Source organism: Acomys russatus, chromosome 29 (genome assembly GCF_903995435.1).
Source record: "Acomys russatus chromosome 29, mAcoRus1.1, whole genome shotgun sequence".
NCBI lineage: Eukaryota > Metazoa > Chordata > Mammalia > Rodentia > Muridae > Acomys > Acomys russatus.
This window is the reverse complement of record NC_067165.1, coordinates 28,335,227-28,354,246: the sequence shown is the minus strand read 5'-3', so window position 1 is coordinate 28,354,246 and position 19,020 is coordinate 28,335,227.

The window sequence follows — 19,020 nt, the reverse complement described above, 5'->3', positions numbered from 1 at the left end:
ATTCAATGCCTAGCACTTACAAAATCAATAAATCAGTAAATAAAATGTGTTCAGAGTATAATAAAAGAGAAAAATGGAATATTTAAAAATCTAGACTGAATCTGGAAGTTTAAAAACATGAACTGAAAGGCTTTATTAAAATGAAATCTCATCAAATGAAAAAGTCACATATACTCTATATCACTTTCAGACTTAAATAATTATTTTGGAAATAAGAGGTAGAAGTGTACTGGACCTTCATGGTAATTGACTCACTGGGTCACCAAGTTGACGCAGTCTGACCAGGGGATTGAGTTGCAAGAAATTAGAAGTCTAATTATAATGTGTTAACCTATCACTGGCCCCACCATGAGATTGACACTTGATGTATACCAACAAATAACCTGCGTACTTGAAGCCCTGGTGTCTTGAGCACATAACTTTTGATCCTGCCTCATTGGAAAAAAACTGAGTAATTTGGTTTTTCTTTCTTTCTTTTTTTTTTTTTTTTTTTTTTTTCTTTTTTTTTTTTTTTTTTTTTGGTTGGCACGGGGATCGTACCCGGGGCCTTGCATGTGCTACACAAAGGTGTTACCACTGGGCTAAATGTCCAGCACCAGGTATAATTTATTTTGAAGGATTTTTACCTGTGAAATAGAATTCTTCATTGGAGGTAAGGGTTTGAGATGATCAGGAAATTTCTTCCAAAATGTTCTCAAGCCCTTGTATTCTAAAATAGCTTACGATATCACAAAAGGATGGTAATTTGTCTTTCTTTGTTCTTTCAGTCAGAGGTATTTATTAAGTACCTACTGTGTGCTCAGCACTAACGTGTATTTGATACAACAATCTAAGATTTGCTGTTGTGGGGGCTGGAGAAACAACTTAGCAGTTTAGAGGACTCACTGCTCTTGCACAGAACTGGAGTTCAATTCCCAGCACCCATGTTGGGGGGGCTCACAACCACCTGTTACTCCAGCTCCAGAGGGTCCAATACCCTCTCCTTGCTTCCATGTGCACACACATGCATAATCTAAAAAAAAGAAAATAAACCTTTTTTTAAAATGGCATTTAGCCATGCACTTTCCCCAGACTTGTGTGAGAAAACATGAGTGATACTTGGAAATTTTGGATATTTGCTAAAAGAAAAATGCAATTAAGAAATTGTGCACAGTGCCTTGCCATAATAGGTACTCAATAAACAGTTATTCTTCATAGTCTGTGGCCATGGTTTCTAGTGTTTTATGAAATTTGTCTTAATTGAAAAATAAAAGACCAAATACTTCAAATAAAGCTTATAGGCAGCTGTGTCCAGTCGCTGTAGGATTGTACAGTTAGTTCCTAGGATGTTGATTTGCACTAGTCTTCACTTAGAAACATGGGGTTCTGTAGATTCTTGGTGCTAAGAGATACTTTGTCATTCTGATGAAGTAAGTGTTAAGTGTCAGATAAATAGCACAGAATAGTTCTTTCCGCAGGTCTGGGTTTTGTTTTGTTTTTGTTTTTTTCCTTGTTTTTAATTGTAAAATGTTACAAATCAAACTATTGTAGCAGCTACAAAATGACTCACCAGCATGACAACATAGTCAAAAAACCGATGTCATCGGCACATCAGAAAGGAAAGCAACCTTAAAACTTTTCTTTTAAAATTGTCAAATATATTTTATGAAGAATTTATAAAGGGGAAAAGTATTGTAATTTATTGTTCATGAAGTTTTTTGTTTTTTGTTTTTTTTAATAAAGTGAATTTCAACAACTTGAAAGTTCTCTGGCTACTTTGTTGGCTCTCTTAGTTGTGGAGTGTCAGTCACCAGTGTGAAAAAGGACTGGAGCCCTTCTAGAAGCCATTGCCGAGGAAGGTGTGTGGATTACAGGACTGTGTCCCTGCAGATAGGGTGTCAGATCCCCTGGACCTGGATTTAGAGACTCCGTGTGGGTGCTGGGAATTAGACCCACAGTCCTCTGAGAGAGCTTCAAGGGCTCTTAACCGCTGAGCCATCTCTTTAGCCTCAGAGGTTGTTTTTAATGTTTTTGTTTTTCATTTATTCTATTTCACTTGGCTGGTTTCTATTAAATGCACTAAGTGGATGCAACTTTAATTGATAACATGAAGCAATGACTTCTAAAGCCATAGAGGACCAGGTGGTGGTGGGGTGCACGCCTTTAATCCCAGCACTCAGGAGGAGGCAGAGGCAGGGGCATCTCTGTGAGTTCCAGGCCAGCCTGGTCTAGAGTTCTCGGACAGTCAGGGGTACACAAACAATACCTGTCTACGGGTGGAGAGCTGGGGGAGGGGGGGATTTCGTAGTTTACAAAGCACTGCCATATGATTTGGGGGGCAGGGCTTGTTTTGGTGTTTGATTTATCCAGGTATGGTTTCTCTGTGTAGCCTTGGCTGTCCTGGACTCACTTTGAAGACCAGGCTGGCCTCGAACTCAAAGCGATCCGAGTGCCTGTCTCCCAAGTGCCGGCATTAAAGGCGTGCGCCACCAAGCCTGGCTTCTTTTTCTTTCTTTTACATGAAGTAGAAACTGATTACTGGTGAAGAATGAAGGTAGAATCAGCAGGTAATTTGGACTTCACCCCAGAACGCTGCTGCCGCCTAATCTCTGCCCCCAGCTGGCGTTCCTCACAGCAAAGCTTTATCTCTCTGGCGGAAGGAACCTTTAAATTCAAATGTTGCTGTCTTGATCAGCCAATCATAAACACCCTCTAAGGACTCTGCTATGACGGGAGAAAGCCCGCAGAGGCCACACCTTTAGGCGAAGCGCATCATTTGAAGGTGGTACTTCCTAGGCGAAGAGTTTCCATTGGTTAGAAGTGAACCGTTTGGGAGGGGGGGAAAAAAAAAAGCCACAGTCTGCGCTTTAGACTTTAGTCTTTTTCCTGTTCAGCCTGGTCTTTCAGGCTTATCCTGTTTTGAGCTCAAGTTAAGCAATCTGATATTACTGAAGACGCTGTGGTCTAGCAGCCGACAGAAAGATCCGGTATGGAAGATTATTTTGCAAATAGACACATAAGTAATGTGTGTCGTTGGGTAAGTGACTTCATTTTGAGCCTCCGTCCCCATAACTGTAAAAATGATACTTAACATTTCATTGCTTTTTTGTTTTTTTTTTTTTTTTGTTTTTATAAGGGCTAGAAATAATGCCCAGCACAGCACCTGTATGTTGAATTCGTCAATGGTCTTTGCTCACGATTTCTAAATTTCCTGAGAGCAGAGTTCTGGTATGCAGCCAGGGCTGCATAATGTGACTCTGTCTCAAAAAACAAAACAAAAAAACAAAAAACAAAAAACAACAACAACAACAAGACAACCAAAAACAACAGAACCCACCACAGTAAATTTCCATGAGGAGCCTTCTGCAGCAGTGCACACCTTGAACTCACAGCAATCCACCTGCTGGGATTAAAAGTGTGCCACCATGCCCAGCGTTATTTATGTATTATTAATGAGACCGTTTCACTGTGTTCTAGCCCAGCCTTGGCTCGGGTACTGAGATTACAGGCAGGCACCGCCTTTCTCAGCTTCCTGAATTTCCACAGAGAGAACACCTAACTCCTGATATACCAAGGGTTGGCTGCCCAACCAGATACAGAGCACAAGGTTGTCATTGCTGCCAGGATGCTGAGGACTGGGGGCGGGATGGGGAGGGGCTTAAGCCGTCCGTACTGCCAATTTGCACTGCTGATAGCCTACGAGTTTGACCTCAGCGGTGAGGTGTATCTACACATCCAGCTGTTCTTCTTGCCTTACAGCCCTCTGCAGGAGTCAGCCTCAGGTTCTCCTTGGCCCCGCCTGTCCTTCCTCTCTGGTGGTATTATAATTCAAGATGCCTGTTGTGTCTGAAACACAGGTGCCAGGATTAAGGAGTGTAAAGAGGATATTAGAGTGGCTTTTAGCTATGGTCCAGCTAGTCCAACAGTCCAACAGTGGCCGTCAAAGAACCCAGTCCAGGAGGCTGGATGTCTCAGCTGCTCTCAGCGTATGTCAGAATCCCGATGGCATAGGCTCTCATGCCGGTGAGGGACTGTCTCAAGAGGAGGCTACATGAACTGACCAGTGAGAGTGAGGGCAAGCAGGCCAACAGCGAAAGCTTCCTTCTTCCATCTCCTTTGTTTTTCTTTTTCTTTTTTGTTTTTGTTTTCGTTTTTGTTTTTGTTTTTCAAGACAGAGTTTCTCTGTGTAGCCCTGGCTGTCCTGGACTATGTAGACCAGGCTGGCCTCGAACTCACAGCGATCCGCCTGCCTCTGCCTCCTGAGTGCTGGGATTAAAAGTGTGCGCCACCACACCCAGCTCCAGCTCCTTTATATAGGCTGCCAGGAGGAGTGGTCCAGATTTAGGGTGAGCCTTCCTACCTCATATGATCCAAGTAACCAATGCCCTCACAGGTCAGTCTGCTCAGCTAGAGTCAGGCTGACAGCCAAGAATGGCCAGCACTCACAGTCTCAGTCACACCAATTTTGTTGTTGTTGGTGGTGGTGGTGGTTTGTTTTGTTTTGTTTTGTTTTTTGAGACAGGGTTTCCCATGTAACAGCTCTGGCTGTCCTGGAACTCTCTCTATAGACTAGGCTTGGCCTCGAACTCAGAGCGATCTGCCTGCATCTGCCTTCCAGGTGCTGGGATTAAAGGTGTGCACTACTACAACTCAGCTTAAAAGTATTTTTTTTTAATAAAAAAAACAAAGCCTGAATAAAGTTTAAAAATCATATAATTATTTCAAAAACTTTCCAGTTCTCCAAAGCATAAATTAGACTGGTGGTGGTGCACACCTTTAATCCCAGCACTGGAGAGTCAGAGGCAGGCGGATCTCTGAGTTCAAGGCCAGCCTGGTCTAAAGAGAGAGTTCCAGGACAGCCAGGGATACACAGAGAAACCCTGTCTCAACTACCCACCCTGCAAAAAAAAAAAAAAAAAAAAAAGAGAGAGAGAGACAAAAACGTGTTAGTTGTAATGTGCTTCCCTAGCAGGGAGGCACTGCGATCATGGAGTCGGCTTTTCAGGAGGATGTACATGGTTTGTGCTCCAGTGTGCAGATCCCTGAGTAGTCTCCACACTCGGAAGCTCAGGGTGACCATCGTGGTAGTGGGGTCCCCAAGTTCCCAGTGAAAAGAACTGTAGTGCCTGTCTGTCGTTTGCTTGATTAAAAACTATTAGGCAGAGCTGGGCATGATGGCACATGCCTTTAATCCCAGTGCAGGGGCCGAGGAAGGTGCATCTCTGAGCTTGATGCCAGCCTGGTCTTCATGTCGAGTTCTAGGTCAGTCAGGGTTGCCTAGTGAGACCCTTTCTCAAGAACACGCCTCTGGAGGGCTCGCCCTGCGTCTGATCACTGACACCGCAGAACGTCGACACCCACCACCCAGACAGGTAAAAAAGCCAAAGGGGCCAAATAATCAAGAAAAGCAAGGTCGCCCCAGATGTGGTGGCTGTCACCTGTCAGTCCCAGCGCTGGGGAAACTGAGGCAGAAGGATCACTGAGAGTTGGAGGGCAGTCTGGGCTACAGTAGAAGACTTCAGTAGGCAGGAGAGAGGAAGAAAAGTTATGCTGCAGGCTTGGAGAGATGGCTAGCGGTTAAGACTGCTCTTCCAGGGAATCTGGGTTCAAATCCCAGCACTCACTTGGCAGATCACGCCTCTCTGTAAATCCATGATCTGACACCCTCACACAGGCTCATGTGCAGGCAAAACACCAATGCGCATAAAATAAAAAAAAAATTTTTTTTTTTAAAGAAAGAAAGTCGGGTTGCAGGGCTGTCCCAAGAGTTGAAGAAAGAGACAGGCAGACGACACAGAGAGTTCCCATAGTCTTGGGTGTGCTCTTCAGCCGTTAGGTTATCTCTGTAGATTGCATGTGTGTGTGTGTGGGGGGGCGCACACACACGCTTGCCATGGTCACATATGGAGATAAGAGGACAATGTCACTGAACCTGAGATTTCTGCAAGAGCAGTAAGTTCTCTGGACTACTGAGCCACCAGCCAAGCTTCCTCTTCCTTTTTTGTTTTGTTTTAGTTTTAGGTTTTTTGTTTTTGTTTTTGTTTTTTTTGTTTTTGGTTTTTTTTTTTTTTTTTTTTTTTTTTTTTTTTTTTTTTTTTTTTTGAGACAGGCTCTCTCTGTGTAGCCTCACTCTCATGGCTGAGTCCTGAAACTCACTTATGTAGACCAGGTTGGCCTCAGACCCACAAAGACAGGCCTGCCACTGCCTCTGTATCTTGAGTGCTAGGATTAAAGATGTGTGCTATCATTCTAGGCTCAGCCAGCTTCCTTTGTTGTTGTTGTTTTGGTTTGGTTTGGTTTGGTTTTGGGGGGTGGGTTTTTGAGACAGGGTTTTTCCATGTATCCTTGGCTGTTCTAGACTCACTTTGTAGACCAAGCTGGCCCGCCTCGAACTCACAGAGATCCACCTGCCTCTGCCTCCCAGGATGTTGGCATTAAAGGCTTGCGCCACCATGCCCATCTTCAGCCTGCTTTTTTATACAACCCAGGACCACCTGCCCAGAGTTGACCCTCCCACATCAATCATTAGTCAAGACAACACTCCACAAAACTGCCTACGGGCCAATATTACGGAAGCATTTTCTCAATTAAGATTCCCCCTTCCCAGAGATGTGTCTGGGTTTGTGTCAAGTTCACAAAAAACCCAACCAGAACAATATTGTAAAATAAACTATGATCCTCAGCTCCAAAAGTGTATATTATATGCTTGCATCCATAGACCATTCTAGAACTAATGTGACAGAAAACCTATCAGTGGTTTCCCGGCATTGTACTGGTGTACTATGGGTTCCAACCCATTAATAAAAGAAAGAAAGAAACTAGTGATTCTAGTGTGAAGAGAGAATAAAATGTTGCCACTAACACCCCCTTCAACGAGAGACAGGGCTGTGCGTACCTGTATGCTTCCTGCTCCAGACCAGGAAGACCATGATGTGTTCAAGCACCAGCATGAGTTCCACAGCACCAGAAACAAACAACTGAAAAAGATGGCTGCACATGGACTGGAGAGATGGCTGCAGATGGACTGGAGAGATGGCTGCAGATGGACTGGAGAGATGGCTGCAGGTGAACTAGAGAGAGAGATGGCTGCAGATGGACTGGAGAGATGGCTGCAGGTGAACTGGAGAGATGGCTCAGAGGTTAATAGCACTGGCTGCTCTCCCAAAGGTCCTGAGTTCAATTCTCAGCAACCGCATGATGGCTCACAGCCATCTATAATGAGATCTGGTGCCTTCTTCTGACAGGCATGCCGAACACTGTATACATAATAAATAAGTAAGTCTTTTTTAAAAATTGTTTTGTGTGAATATGTGCAGGTGCGGGCATGCTCGGCCACACGTGAGGGCATCAGAAGACAACTTGCGGGAGCCGGTTCTCTGCTTCCACCGTGTGGGGCGGAGGGAGCAAACTCAGGCCATTGGGCTTAGTGACCAGCCACTTTATCTGCTGAGCTATATCTGGTCTGGGCAGCATTTTCTGTTTTTATTTCATTTTACTTACTTATTTACTTATTTATTTTGGTTTTTTGAGACAGGGTTTCTCTGTGTAGCCCTGGCTGTCCTAGACTCATTTTGTAGACCAGGCTGGCCTGGAACTCAGCAATCCACCTTGTCTCTACCTCCCAGAATGCTGGGATTAAAGGCGTGCGCCACCACGCCCGCCTAGCCTCACCTTCTAAATGCTGGATTTGTAGGCACGCGGCACCACACTCAGCCAGCAGGTTCAAAGACTGGTGACCCGACCCTTGAAAGAGCAAATGGACCCAGTCCCAAGTCCTGCTCTGGGCCAAGGCACAGAAGAGGGGCTTACAGAGGAATCAGACGGCTCCCCCAGGCAGTTCCCCATGTCACCAGTGTGGAGTGGATAGGTTGTCCCTGGGAGGTGACCCTTCTCCTCAGCCTCCACGTATCAGAATATACAGACTACAATGACTGGAGTTAGCCAAGGGCCTTCTCCAGCGGCCTCAGGGGCTAACCAGCCCGGATCTGCCTTTCCCAGTTGGAAGGTGGGATTTCCTGAGGTTGAGAAACGTGTGAGTCCCCGCCCTGTGCCTCTAATGTCATCAATGGTGTTGGTGGGGCCCACACGTGTCTAGTCTTCTCCAGACAAGCAGTACCATGATGGTGTGCCACAGTGAGCCGCCAGGGGGATGCAGTCTCTGGAGCTAAAGCCTGTGTTTATCTAGACCCACATCTCAGCCTAGGCTCAGGCCTTAGAAGAGAAACTTCCTGGCCTCAGGATTTCCTTTAAGTACATGGGACCCAAAGAGTTCAAAGGGTCGTTGTAATAATTAATCATTGTCGTCAGTGACATGGGTTTAACTCCTGCTGTGAAATTCAGAGGTTTGGCCCATTCATGGAAAATTACTACTGACAGTTAAAAAAGGAGGCCACATAGGCCCCCCCGTACCCCCTCCCACTTCTGTTGAAGAAGACACAATAGAAATGAAAAAGGGGAGAGTCTGGGCTGTGGCTCACTCAGTTGTTAGAATATACACCAAGACATGGGTTTGGCACGCAGCACTGACTAAAACCAGGTGCAATGGCAAATACCTGTGAGGCTCCTGAGTTGGAGGTCAGCCTGAGCTACAGGTCAAGCAAGACCCTATCTCAAGGAAAAGAAAGAGGGCTGGGAATATAGCTTAGCATGCATGAGGCATTAGATGCAACTCCAGAGAGAGAGAGACAGAGACAGAGGCAGAGAGACTGAAACAGGCAGAGAGGCAGAGGCAGAGACAGACAGGCAGAGAGACATAGGCAGAGACAGAGACAGGCAGAGAGACACAGGCAGAGGCAGAGAGACAGAGGCAGAGACAGAGACAGGCAGAGAGACAGAGGCAGAGAGAGACAGGCAGAGAAACAGAGGAGTAAGAGAGACAGCGGCAAAGAGACACAGAGATAGAGACAGAGGCAGAGACAGAGACAGGCAGAGAGACAGAGATAGAGGAAAGGGAGGGAGAGACAGAGGAGAGGAGAGGGAGGGAGGGAGGGAGGGAGGGAGGGAGGATGCTGAGGATAGAGCACCTGCCTTCCTGCTCAGGGGCCTGGAGTTCAGCCCTCAGCAGGGAACAAGAAAGCAAGCTGGGTGTACGGTACACACCTGTAATCCCAGCACCGGGAGGCAGAGGGACACAGAGCAACTCAAGGTTAGCTTGGCTACCTAACGAGTTCATAGCCAGCCTAGTGTGTAGGAGACTCTGTCTCAAGGGGGAGGGCAAAAAGAACGCAGGGTAGAGAAAAGAAAATAAGATCTGGGGGATATAGCTCAGAGAAAGAGCAGCTGCCCAGCCCTGCACCCTTGGCCCTGGATTCGAGCCCCAGAATGGGAAAAAGAAAACAAAATGAAAGGCTTATGTAGAAAGAATCTTGCTTTCTTAAAAAACCCAGTTATAGCCGGGCGTGGTGGCGCAGGCCTGTAATCCCAGCACTCAGGAGGCAGAGGCAGGTGGATTGCTTTGAGTTCAAGGCCAGTCCTGGTCTACAAAGTGAGTTCAGGACAGCCAAGGCTACACAGAGAAACTCTGTTTCATAAAACAACAACAACAACAACAAAAAACCAGTTATAGCTGGGTATGGTGGTGGCGCACACCTTTAATCTCGGCACTTGGGAGGCAGAGGCAGGCGGATCTCTGTGAGTTTGACACCAGCTTGGTCAACAAAGCGAGTCTAGGACAGCCAGGGCTTGTTTCACAGAGAAACCCTGTCTCAAAAAACAAAAACAGTAGCAAACAAACAAAATACCCAGTTCTGTTGGGAATATGTTTTTGTTTTTACCCAGGAATGGGCTATGGGGCTGTTCAGATTGTCCACAGCAGCTGACTATGATTTGTCTCATGCTCTAGGAGGGGCATGGTTTTGCCATTTGAAGCTCTAGGGACTCTTGAGAGGGTATTTTTTAAAATGCCAGAAGGGGCTGGTGAGATGGTTTAGAGGTTAAGAGCACTGTCTGCTCTTCCAAAGGTCCTGACTTCAATCCCCAGGAACCATTTGGTGGCTCACAACCATCTACAAGCTCTGGTGCCCTCTTCTGGCCGGCAGGTGTACATGCAGGCAAACATCGTATACATAATTTAAAAAAAAAATTTTTTTTTCAAGTGCCAGAAACTGGAGAGAAGCAACAGCTGCTGCTGCTCCCCTGCTGCGCTTTTCCTAGTTCCTGGTTGCTGGTTGGAGATACCCTGCCGACAAAGATTGGACTTGCCCCAGAAAAGAGTCTAAAGAGATCCATACTCTCCCCTCTCTCTTTCTTTCTCTCCTACCTAGTGTTGGAGGGCTGGAAGGGATCGGGGTACAGAAGGATGGTAGGTAAAAGGACCCAACAAAGTAGCCAAAAAACAAAAAAATAAAAACAAAAACAAAAAAAACAAAAAATGTCAACTACGGGCTTATGAGTGTACTACCGGAAGTTCAGCTTAGTTTAAGTTTGTTTGTTGAGACAGGGTTTCTCTATGTAGCCCTGACCGTCCTAGAACCTTGGCACATATTCTGTAGCATTTTCCACTGAGAAGAAACAGTCCACCCTATAGGGAAGCCCCTTCAACAACTTTAGGAGGTTCCGGAAACTGGACAGACTCTGTAGCCTCCAGGAAGTTCCTGAAACTGGCCAGACTTGGTAGGCTCCTTCCTTCTTCCCAAGAGTAAACAAGCCAAGCTGCTGAGAGTCACTCCCGGACCAGCCAAACGGCAAAGCAGACTCTGAGACCAGCCAAGCAGCCTGGAAGAGGTTTAGACCAACTGAGGCATCTGGAAAGGAATTTAACTGCCTAGCCTGTTGAGCTGTGCGCAGGCTGAGCACTGTGCTCGTGATTCCTAGCTTTTGTGATCTGTCACCCATGCTGGTGTGGGCTTTGGTGAGACAGCTGTCTTTGAGTAATTTCTGCTCCTTGTAAGTAACCCTTCACCTATATTCATGCTAAGTGACCTCAAACTCACTGTCTCACCGGGCGGTGGTGGCGCACGCTTTTAATCCCAGCACTCGAGAGGCAGAGGCAGGCAGATCGCTGTGAGTTCGAGGCCAGCCTGGTCTACAAAGTGAGTCCAGGATGGCCAAGGCTACACAGAGAAACCCTGTCTCGAAAAACCAAAAAAAAAAAAAAAAAAAAACCAAAAAAAAGAAAAAAGAAAAAACAATAGCACACACCAAGAGCTTAATAAACGGCAGGAGTAAACTAACCAGCCGCAGCAGCAATAGCTTTACTGGGTGACTTTGATCTGGCCACTTAACTTCTGTAAACTTCATATCCTTTGAGGAGCGGCTGTAGTAATAAATTATTTTTCCAAATTGTTTTGCTAACCAAATGAGAATAACACATGTAAAGGCATTTCCTCATTTCCCAGGAAGGACACTAATGTGGGGTGGCTGCTCTTGCTGGTAAACTACCAGTCCAGAGCACCCGCTGTCAGGATAAAGAACCGTCTAACCCTTGCAGTGGCTGAGAGCATCGAGGATGTCAGTGCAGGCAGCCATGTGGGCAGACCCTAGAGCTCTCCCCTAAGTACAGCCAAGAAGAGACCCAGAAGATGAAGAGGGCTCTGGAAATGCTTCCTGCCTGGTGCAGCCTGCCCCCTGGTGGACAAGAATGGATAAACCTACGTTTTGGGGGGGGGGCATTCAGGCGCAAACCACCCTCCAGAGTGTCTGCACAGCTCCAGTTCCACGAACCTGCCTGTGGAGTTTGTGAGGTACGTTGTAGCATGACTTTGGAACCAGTATTCTCATGGTGGCGATTTCTCATGGGTGCTTAACCAAGACTCGGGGGATGTTGCTGTCTCCTGATGGTTAATGGGGATGGCCGGGGCAGGCTCTCTGGCTGTCTTTAAACCTTCAAAGGGGAACAATATGATTTGCATGTAGCTCGTTGATGGCCCAGAGACTCATCTCCAGCTCGTTTATTTGTTTGGGCACCTGACCCATACTAAGCAAGTGGTCTACCAATGAGCCACAGCCCCAGTCTGTTTGAGGGCGGGAGGTGGGGGGAGGGGGAGGTCAAGTGGCCTGACTTTTATATTCCACTTTCTTTAGTCATCAAATACAGGCTGTTCTGGGAAGCCAGTGACCTTGGCAGCAGCTCAGGTGGACTTAGAGAAGGCGACACTGCTAAGAACACTGACCACGTGTGGGACGGCAAGTCCAGCTTCCACCCCACCCACCCCACCCCCTCCTTGAAAACTGGTGCTGATCACAGAACCATGTGCACTGAGCAAGCGAGCTCCTTGGCTTCCCTTGGCTCTTCCTGAAGGAAACAAAGGAGGATTATGGATAGACCCAGCCACAGCCTCAACAGTTGAGTGTAAGTATTTGTATCTGGGGGCGCTGGAGAGATGGCTCAGTGGTTGAAAGCACTGGCTGCTCTTTGAAAGGACCCAGGTTCAATTCCTAGCACCCACATGGCATCTAACAAACTGTAACTCAAGTTCCAGAGGATCTGACTCTCTCACATACACATACGAGCAAAAACACCAATGTGCATTCCTGTCCTTCCTCTCCTCTCTCTTCTCACTACTTAGTCAAGCCTCTGTGGCCCCTAGGGCGGCCCAGTGCAGAGCCTCATGCTCTCAGAGCCTGAGCACCCGGCTTCCTTTCCTTTGTGGTGCTGGAGTTGCGGGACCTGTTTACAATTACCAGTTATTAGCACAAGAACTCCAGAAGCACCCAGGACCCTACACGTTGCTCTTCAGCCCAGCTGTGTCCCAGAGGCCTTATTCCTACTTAGATCCAGACGCCTGGTAAGATGGGCTGTCAATGGGCCAGAGAGATGGCTCAGAGCTTAAGAGCGCTGACTGCGAGCCGGGCATGGTGGCGCACGCCTTTAATCCCAGCACTCGGGAGGCAGAGGCAGGTGGATTGCTATGAGTTCGAGGCCAGCCTAGTCTACAAAGTGAGTCTAGGACAGCCAGGGCTACACAGAGAAACCCTGTCTCGAAAAGGAATCAAGAAAGAAAGAAAAGAAAAGAAAAGTGTGAGGAGCCTTAAGAGAACTAGGAGCGAGCCGGGCGTGGTGGCGCACGCCTTTAATCCCAGCACTCGGGAGGCAGAGGCAGGTGGATTGATGTGAGTTCAAGGCCAGCCTGGTCTACAAAGCGAGTCCAGGACAGCCAAGGCTACACAGAGAAACCTTGTCTCAAAAAACAAAAAACAAACAAAACAAAAAGAAGAGGAAAAACCAACGTGTGTGTGTGTGTGTGTGTGTCTTATTGTAAGTATTTGTACCTTGGAGCTGGAGAGATGGCCCAGTGGCTAAAGCACTGGCTGCTCTTTGAAAGGGCACAGGTTCAACTCCCAACAACCACATGGCATCTCACAACTGACTATATAACTCTGGTTTCAGAGGACATGAAACTCTCATCTACACATACAAACAGAACACCAAGGTACATAAAATAAAAATACATAAATCATTTTTTGTTGTTTTTTCTTTTTGTTTTGTTTTTTCATTTTTGAGACAAGGTTCCTCTGTGTAGCCTTGGCTGTCTTGGACTCTCCTTGTAGACCAGGCTGGCCTCGAACTCACAGAGATCCACCTGCCTCTGCTTCCCAAGTGCTGGGATTAAAGGCAAGTGCCACCACTGCCCAGCTCATAAATCATTTTTTTTAAAAAGTATTTGTATCTGAGTGTACGTATGTGTTCCAATAGCATGCTCAGTGCCCTTAGAGGCCAGAAGAAGGTGTTGGGTCCCCTGAAACAGGAGTTACATGTAGTTTCGAGCCACCATGTGGTGCTGGGAACCAGTCAGTTGGTTGAACACCCTACAATGCTGGGAATGGAGCCCAGCCCCTACACATGCCAAGTGAACTGCTCTACCAGTGAGCTAGACCCTCCCTCAGCCTTCAAGGGGAAATCTCAACAGCACTAAGACAACAAGAAGAAAATCCTTCCAGTGGGATAGGGAATCTCCGGTGTGTTCAAAGAGTGAGCCGCAGCCTGGTATGGCAAAACGTCCAAAAGCAAAGAGTGGGCCAGGAGACCGGGCGTGGCTGAAACTTGCAAGAGGGAGAGGACGGAAGTAGGTGATAAGGTCACAGAGCTAACGGGTCACAGAAAACCTGCATGCCACCAAGGATGTCGGCTTCTTTCCTACTGAAGAATGAACCTCCAAGGACCATGCACCTGTAAGCCAGTATTCTACCACAGCAGGTCAGTGGCCGTGTGTGTGTGTGTGTGTGTGTGTGTGTGTGTGTGTGTGTACATATACATATATATGTATACACACATTTTGTTGGTTTTTTGTTTGTTTTCCTTTTTCGTTTTTTTAAAGTTTATTTATTTATCTATGCAAATTTCTGCTTGCATATGGATCTGCACTCCAGAAGAAAGCACCAGATCTCATTCTGAATGGTTGTGAGCCACCATGTGGTTGCTGGGAATTGAACTCAGGACCTTTGGAAGAACAGACAGCGCTCTTAACCTCTGAGCCATCTCTCCAGCCCCTTTTTGTTTGTTTTTCAAGAGAGGGTTTCTCTATGTAGCCTTGGCTGTCCCAGACTCACTTTGTAGACCAGGCTGGCCTCAAACTCACAGAGATCTGCCTGCCTCTGCCTCCCCCGAGTGCTGGGATTACAGGCATGCACCACTGTACCCGGCTCATACATGCTTATAATTTTACTTAGTACGGGTGTTTTTCTGCATCTATGTTAATGTGCCGCATACCGCAGTGTGCCTTATGCCTTTGGAGGCCAGAACAGGATGTTGGGTTACCCATGCTTGGAGTTACGAGAGGTGGTGAGCTGCCATGGCAGTGCTGAGAACCAAACCTGGGTCCTCCACAAGAGAAGGCAATGCTCCTAACCAATGAGCCATCCCTATAGTCACCCACACTGGGTTTTTTGTTGTTGTTGTTGTTGTTTTGTTTTTTTGGAGTGAGCTTTGAGCAGAAAAGCCATAGGGTTGGCTTGTATTTTTAAGTTGTGTGTGTGCACGCGCGCGCGCACAGTGGCACATGTGTCGATGTATATTTTGAAGGACTGACGTAGCTGTCACTGAGAATAGACTTTGTTAGCGGTCTGCTTCAGTCGGCCTACCTGTGACATCATTGCCTACCTGCCATGGGGTGTGGCCCTGCCCACGGTTATATGAAAGGCAGACCCTCCTCGCGACTACTCTCTCTCGCTCTCTTACTCTTCCCCTCTCTTCCTCTCTCTTCCGCTGTCTCTGTCTCTCTCTCTCTGGGGTACCCCTCCCCCTTTCCCTCTCTCCCCATGCTCACTTAATAAACCTAATATAATCTAATATCTGGCACTTGGCATCTTCTTATCATTTTCTTATTACTAAACATAAAAGACTCCAGGGAATGGGGGTTGCAGAAAGGAACCTTAAGAGAGACCCATCTCAGCAATGTAGGCCAGCATGTTGATGGCTTGGCCTGGGATACTGGGAATGGAGCAGGATAAGAAGCCATGGAAGGGCTGGAGAGATGGCTCAGAGGTTAAGAGCACTGTCTGCTCTTCCAAAGGCCTTGAGTTCAATTCCCAGCAACCACGTGGTGGCTCACAACCATCTATAATGAGATCTGGTGCCCTCTTCCAGGATGCAGGCACACATGCAGGCATAATGCTGCATACATAATAAATAAATACTTAAAAGGAAAACCACCATCAACGTTATGGCTTGAGCGGCTCCAGAAACAAGCAAACACAATTTCATATTTTCTTGTTGTTTGCTCAAATCCTTTACAAACACTGCTGTAAGCAGGGTGCAGTGGCACACACCTTTAATCCTAGCACCCAAGGAGGCAGAGGCAGGAGGATCTCTGAGTTAGAGGTCTACAAATTGAGTCCAGGACAGACAAGGCTACACAGGGAAACTCTGTTTCAAAAAAAAAAAAAGAAAGAAAGAAAGAGACCAGACGTTGTGGTGCATGCCTTTAATCCCAGCACTTGGGTGGCAGAGGCAAGCAGATCGCTGTGAGTTCAAAGCCAGCCTGGTCTATGAAACCCTATTGGTGGGGGTGGAGGGGTTGGGGTTGGGTCATAAGAAAGAAAAGGAAAAAATTAGTGGAGGTGAGTAAAGACCCACTTTAACTGTGGATAGCATCATTTCATAGATTGGACTGAATAAACAGGAGAAAGCCCCACCCCCAGCAGCTGAATTCATCTCTCTCTGCTTCCTGACTGTGGCTGCAATGTGATCAGCTGCTTCCTGGTACCATGCATTTCCTGCCATGAGGGCAAAACAAACCTCCTTTTCCTGAAGATTTTGTAAGATTGTTTTTGTTGCAGCAATGAGATAAGTATTACAACTAAATACAATAAGAGGGGGAAAAGGAAAGAAGAAAGCAAAGAAGAAAGGGAAAAAATGCGGAATCCTGTACAACACCTGTGTGACCACGGATATGTTACTAACCGTCTTGTGCCAATAGGGCCATAACTTTTTTTTTTTATTTAAAAGATTTTATTTATTTATTTTATGTACAAATGCTCTATCTGCACATGCACCTGCATGCCAGAAGAGGGCATCAGATCCCAGCATAGATGGTTGTGAGCCACCATGTGGTTGCTGGGAATTGAACTCAGGACCTCCGAAAGAGCAGACAGTGCTCTTAACCACTGAGCCATCTCTCCAGCCCCATGCTGGTAACTCTTATACCTATTTTCTAAACGTTTAACATTTATGGGGCCCTAGGCTTGATTCCTACCACTGCAATAAAATAAAATAAAACAAAATAGGTCTAATACCTACTTTACATAGGAGTTTGTAAGTGTGGGACGTACTGAGTATGAAGCACTTTTCACAGTACCTAGCACTGGAAACGCTCATCAGTACTGTCTGGTTTTGCTATCCTAGATGATAGGCACTAAGAGAGCAGACATCATATATGCACTGGTCACTAGCTATCTAGGTGCTCAGGAGAACAAATGTTCTATAGCATGGCATCTCCCTCTATAGGACTGCCACCCCTCAAGTGTCCCGTACGGTGGTGCTGGGGGCCTGGCTGTGCTCTGAGCCACATCCCTCTGAAAGACAGCAGCCAGGGCCAGGCTATTGTTGTGGCTAGGATTCTTTGCCCAACTGGAAAACCACAAATTAGAGAGGAGCTTTGGTTCTCCTGGGAGGTCACCAGTCCATCCGGAGGGAATCTCCTTCCAGGTCAGGGTCCCTGCCTTGCGGCAAACTTCTCAACCCTGCATTCTCTCTAAAGCCTTGTGCCCTCCAGGAGACCCCAGCTCCTGCTGTCCTGTGACCTGAGGCTCTCAGGGCTCTTTTTACGCCCCCCCTCCCCCTCCCCAGCCCAAATACCAATCCCTTTCGGACCCAGCTCAAATCCCTTCTTTGAAGCTCCCCTACCTCACCCAGGCAGAACAAATCGCCCCTGCCCCACCCTGTGTCATCTGCTTTGTTCATTTCTCTGTGCAGCAGGGCTGATCAGGCCTCCTCCTCCGCTGCCACCCTCCAGAGGAGTTACTCAAGAGTTTGTGACAACCCTTCCCCAACCCCACCACCACCACCCCTCCACCCCCTCCTCCCTCTGCTGCATCTCCTGTCCTCACAGCACAGGGAAAGCATCTCAAATGATCTGTGGCCAGCAGCTGAGGGTGAGGCTGCAGCCAGGGAGGGCCACAGGTATCAGTCCCAAGTCTGACTAGTGGAGAGTCCTGGGGGAAGTCAGATCCATTCCCACACCCCATTCCCAGAGCACCCCAAGGTGTTGGCAATTTCTCAGCCCACCCTCACATTACACAAAAGCCATGTCTCACAAACATACTTGGCGTGGACGGCCCAGAGAGGTTGCATTTCTTTTGCTGGAGGCCACTTAGAAAAAGACTGGAAAGTCAGGATTGGAATCGAGGCAGGGCTGAAATGTGAGTGGCTATGGCCTGGGGCCTGGGGTTGGCTGGGGGAAGAGCAGACAAGGGTGTCCTTTGTGAAAGGGTAGGCACGGGGTCTGAAGGCAGGGTTTGAAGGCTTGTCCGGCCCCATCTCACAGATTCCCGACATTGGCCAGAGCTATTCCTAGTCTGGCGTCAACCCGCTCCTGAGAGGAGCCGCTTCTGACTCAGCTGGTTCCCAGCTCAGGTGCTCCGGGAATGAAGTCGGATATAGGAAGGAAACGGCCCTCAGACTTGGCCTCCCGCTCCCCCAGGTCCTGGCTAGTGGGCCGGAAGGAGCCACTTTAAAGATCTCCCTGGGGACCCGTGAAGAGAAAGAGAGAGGTTCCGGCCCTTGTTGAATGTCCCTGAAAATTGAGGGCAGCTGGACCGAGGGACATGGGCCCCCATCCTCTTAGGAGAGACAGATATATGACTTCCGATCCTTCTACTTTTTTGTCCCCTCCTTAGCGTCCCTTTCTATTACTTTAAGTGTCCACCCCGTTTGCCCACTCCCATGTGCTCCAGCTTAGACTATGTGGTCCAAGGTCTGTGCCTGTCCTTGAACACTTTGACCACTGGCATCCTGGTGTGGGGCACTGGCAATTCAGACTGGAAGCCCTGTGAGCATGGCTCTCAAACCCTCACACCCCCAACCAAAGACCCCCAAGAGCATAGCTATGGCACTGCCTGTTAGCGTACTGCTCCAGTCTGCCTAGCAACCTATGATGTCATTACCTGCCTGCTACTAGGATTATGGCAAACCCTCCTCTCTTGTTTCTCTCTTCCTCTCTTTCCTCTTGACCTCTTACCTGTCTCTATCTCTCCTCCTGTCTCTCTCTTTCTCTCTGGGGGTACACCTACCACTATAATAAGTTTATACCACACTGTTGCCTGGCATCTTTCTTTTTCTTTTTCTTTTTTTTTTTTTTTTTGGTTTTTTGAGACAGGGTTTCTCTGTGTAGCCTTGGCCATCCTGGACTCACTTTGTAGACCAGGCTGGCCTCGAACTCACAGCGATCCGCCTGCCTCTGCCTCCCGAGTGCTGGGACTAAAGGCGTGCGCCACCACGCCCGGCTGGCATCTTTATTTTTCATATTTCACTGCCCTCTGACTAAAGCTCCTGAGTCTCTGCTCTCTGACAGAGCACTGAGGGAAGGCTCATTTCAGAAGCATGGAAAATAAGACATCCAATCAGGATGACTCTCCTGTTTTACACACACACACACACACACACAC